Source organism: Ambystoma mexicanum, chromosome 2q, assembly GCF_040938575.1.
Source record: "Ambystoma mexicanum isolate Mex_15411 chromosome 2q, UKY_AmexF1_1, whole genome shotgun sequence".
Classification (NCBI taxonomy): domain Eukaryota; kingdom Metazoa; phylum Chordata; class Amphibia; order Caudata; family Ambystomatidae; genus Ambystoma; species Ambystoma mexicanum.
Window position 1 is genome coordinate 1,434,958,524 of NC_090924.1, and position 4,514 is coordinate 1,434,963,037.

Below are 4,514 nucleotides of genomic sequence, written 5' to 3' on the forward strand. Positions count from 1 at the left end.
GTCCCCCGGGCCCCCCTATCTCGCGTGAGGCTCGCCTCTCAGCGGGTGCCTTCCTTATCTGTGACATTTAGGCTACACGGAATTTCCAGACCTCACAATTTGCATTCGTGTGATGGATATCGCACACCTATGTCACCCTGCCCTTTCCACGTAGAGTGTCTCTCTCTCTCTCTCTCTCTCTCTCGCACGCACGCACACACACACATCCAGAAGACACACGTCTCTGCCTCGCACAGAAGCCTCATGTCTCACTCTCTCTCTCACCCCTGCTTTCTGTCACTCAGTCACTCCCTCCCGTCACCTCTCTAGATAATATTCTAGGTAGCCCTCTCTCTCTCTCTACCTCTCTCTTTCTCTCTCTCTCTCTCTCTCTCTCTTTCTCTCTCTGGCTCCCAGTGGCTCTCTCTTTCTGGGTTGCTCAGATATATGTCTCTCACTCTCAGTAACGCTCTCACTGGGTGTCTCTCTCTGTCTCCCGCAACCTCTCAGCCTCAGTACCCCTGTCTCTCTCTGTCACCCTCACCTTCTCTCTCGCACTCTCAGTAGCTATATGTCTAATATTCCATGTAGCTCTCGGTCGTCTCTCGTTCACACTCTCTGTGTCTCACTCTGAGTGGTTCTCCTTCCAGTGTTCCCTCTCACTAGCTCTCTGTCTAATATTCTAAGAAGCTCTCTGTCGTCCAGTCTCCCTCTCTTTCAATAGATGTGTCTAATATGCAGGGGCGTTGCTAGGGGGGGCTAAGGGGGCTATAGCCCCTGATCTTTTGGTTGTAGCCCAGGATAGAATCTCAGGAGCTACAGCCAAAAGACTAGCTAGCCCCCAGTCCCAAAAGTTCTGACATCAGCACAGCCCCGGGTCTTTTCCAGACCTATCAACTCCCCTGCTAATATGCACATTGGCTGTCCTTCGCTCTCACTCCCTCAGTAGCTCTATCTGTCTCACATACTCTCAGTAGCGCTCTGTCTATTATTCTAAGAAGCTCTCTCTCCATAGCTCTGTCTCTCCGTCACCCTGACTTTCTCTCTCGCTCTCTCGGTAGCTCTGTCTAATATTCTAAGTAGCTCTGTCTCTTGCTCTCACTCTCTCAGTAGCTGTTTCGCACTCTCAGTAGTTCTCCCTCTCTCTTCCTGTTAGTAGCTCTCAGTCTAATATTCTAAGAAGCTCTCGCCATAGCGCTGTCTCTCTGTCACCCTGACTTTCTCTCTCGCTCTCTCGGTAGCTCTGTCTAATATTCTAAGTAGCTCTGTCTCTTGCTCTCACTCTCTCAGTAGCTGTTTCTCACTCTCAGTAGTTCTCCCTCTCTCTTCCTGTTAGTAGCTCTCAGTCTAATATTCTAAGAAGCTCTCTCTATCCATAGCGCTGTCTCTCTGTCACCCTGACTTTCTCTCTCTCGGTAGCCCTCTGTCTAATATTCTAAGTAGCTCTCTCCCTCCTGCTCTCTCGGTAGCCCTGTCTCTCAGTAGTTCTCTTTGCCTCATCCTCTTTAGTGGTTGTCTGTCTAATATTCAAAGTAGTTCTCTCCCTCCTTCTCTCTTGGTAGCTGCCTGTCTAAAATTCTAAGGAACTCTCTGTCTCTTGCTCTCTAAGTACGCTGTCTCACTCTCACCAGTTCTCTCTCTCTCTCTCTTCCTCTTTAGTAGTTGTCTGTCTAATATTGTAATTAACTCTGTGTCTCGCCCTCTCAGTACTCTGTGCCTTGCCCTCAGTAGTTCTCTCTCTCCTTCTCTCTTAGTAGCTGCCTATCTAATATTCTAAGTAGCGCTATCTCTCTCTCTCTCTCTCTCGTTCTCTCTGGCTCTTTCAGTAGTTGTTCGTCTAATATTCTAGGTAGCTATCTGTCTCTCTATCAGTACTGTGTCTCACCCTCAGTAGCTCTTTCTCTCCTCCCTTAGTAGCTTTATGTCTAATATTTTAAGTAGTCTCCTCTCTGTACTCTGTGCCTCATCCGCAGTAGTTCTCTCTCGCTCCTTCTCTCTTAGGAGCTGCCCCGTCTAATATTCTAAGTAGCTCTCTCTCTCTCTCCCTCTCTCTCTCTCTCTCTCTCTCTCTGGCTCTCAGTAGCTCTCTCTTTCTGGCTCGCTCAGATATATGTCTCTCACTCTCAGTAACGCTCTCACTGGGTGTCTCTCTCTGTCTCCCGCAACCTCTCAGTCTCAGTACCCCTGTCTCTCTCTGTCACCCTCACCTTCTCTCTCGCACTCTCAGTAGCTATATGTCTAATATTCCATGTAGCTCTCGGTCGTCTCTCGTTCACACTCTCTGTCTCACTCTGAGTGGTTCTCATTCCAGTGTTCCCTCTCACTAGCTCTCTGTCTAATATTCTAAGAAGCTCTCTGTCGTCCAGTCTCCCTCTCTTTCAGTAGATGTGTTTAATATGCACATTGGCTGTCCTTCGCTCTCACTCCCTCAGTAGCTCTATCTGTCTCACATACTCTCAGTAGCGCTCTGTCTATTATTCTAAGAAGCTCTCTCTCCATAGCTCTGTCTCTCCGTCACCCTGACTTTCTCTCTCGCTCTCTCGGTAGCTCTGTCTAATATTCTAAGTAGCTCTGTCTCTTGCTCTCACTCTCTCAGTAGCTGTTTCGCACTCTCAGTAGTTCTCCCTCTCTCTTCCTGTTAGTAGCTCTCAGTCTAATATTCTAAGAAGCTCTCTCTCGCCATAGCGCTGTCTCTCTGTCACCCTGACTTTCTCTCTCTCTCTCTCGGTAGCCTTCTGTCTAATATTCTAAGTAGCTCTCTCCCTCCTGCTCTCTCGGTAGCCCTGTCTCTCAGTAGTTCTCTTTGCCTCATCCTCTTTAGTGGTTGTCTGTCTAATATTCAAAGTAGTTCTCTCCCTCCTTCTCTCTTGGTAGCTGCCTGTCTAAAATTCTAAGGAACTCTCTGTCTCTTGCTCTCTAAGTACGCTGTCTCACTCTCACCAGTTCTCTCTCTCTCTCTTCCTCTTTAGTAGTTGTCTGTCTAATATTGTAATTAACTCTGTGTCTCGCCCTCTCAGTACTCTGTGCCTTGCCCTCAGTAGTTCTCTCTCTCCTTCTCTCTTAGTAGCTGCCTATCTAATATTCTAAGTAGCGCTATCTCTCTCTCTCTCTCTCTCTCTCTCTCTCTGTCTCTCTCTCGTTCTCTCTGGCTCTTTCAGTAGTTGTTCGTCTAATATTCTAGGTAGCTATCTGTCTCTCTATCAGTACTGTGTCTCACCCTCAGTAGCTTTTTCTCTTCTCCCTTAGTAGCTTTATGTCTAATATTTTAAGTAGTCTCCTCTCTGTACTCTGTGCCTCACCCGCAGTAGTTCTCTCTCGAGCCTTCTCTCTTAGGAGCTGCCCCGTCTAATATTCTAAGTAGCTCTCTCTCTCTCTCTCTCTCTCTTTCTCTCTCCCTCTCTCTCTCTCTCACTCTCTCTCTCACTCTCTCTCTCACTCTCTCTTTCTCTCTCTCTCTCAATAGCTCTGTCTCTCTGTCACCCTCACTTTCTCTCTCTCTCAGTGGCTGCCTGTCTAATATTATAAGTAGCTCTCTCGCTCTGTCTCTCTCTCTCTCTCTCTCTCTCTCTCATTCTCTCTATCAGTAACCCTGTCCCTCTCACATTCTCTCCTGCTTTCTCAGTAGCTGTCTGTCTAATATTCTAAGTTTTCCTCTGTCTCTCTCACTGTCTCTTCCTCTATCAGTGGCTCTGTCTCTCTCTCAGTTGCTTGCTCTCTCGGTAGCTGTCTATCTAATATTCTAAGTAGCGCTCAGTCTGTCCCTGTCTCTCTCACTGTCTCTCTCACAGTCACTCTCGCTCCCTCAGTAGCTATCCAACTAATATTCTACATAGCTCTCTGTCTGTCTGTCTCTCTCTCTCTCTCTCTCTGTCTGTCTCCTTCTCTATCAGTAACCCTGTCTCTCTCACTTTCTCTCTCTCTCAGTAGATGTCTGTCTAATATTCTAAGTGTGCTCTCTCTCTGTCTCTCTCTGTCTAGGTAGCTCTGTCTCTCTCACTTCCTCGCTCGCTCTTTCAGTAGCTGCCTGTCTAATATTCTAGGTAGCTCTCTGTCTGTCTTTCTCTCTCCATCTCCCACTCTATCAGTAACCCTGTCTCTCTCTCACTTCCTCTCTCACTTTTTCAGCAGCTGCCTGTCTAATATTCTAAGTACCTCTCTGTCTTTCATCCCTCTCTCTAAATCAGTAGCACTGTCTCTCCCACTTTCTCACTCTCTCAGTAGCTGTCTGTTTGTCTCTCTCTCTCTCTCTCTCTCGTTCTCTCTACCATTAGCGCTGTCTCTCATACTTTCTCTCTTGCTCGCTCAGTAGCTGCCTGTCTAATATTCCAAGTTCCTCTGTCAGTCACTGTCCACCTCACTGTCTCTCTCACAGTCTCTTTCTCGATCAGTAGCTCTCTTACTTTCTTGCTCTCTCCCTCAGTAGCTGTCTGTCTAATATTCTAAGTACCTCTCTGTCTGTCTCCCCCTCTGTCTCTCTGTGTCTATTTCTCTCTCTGTCTCTCTATCAGTAGCCATGTTCCTCTCACTTTCTTGTT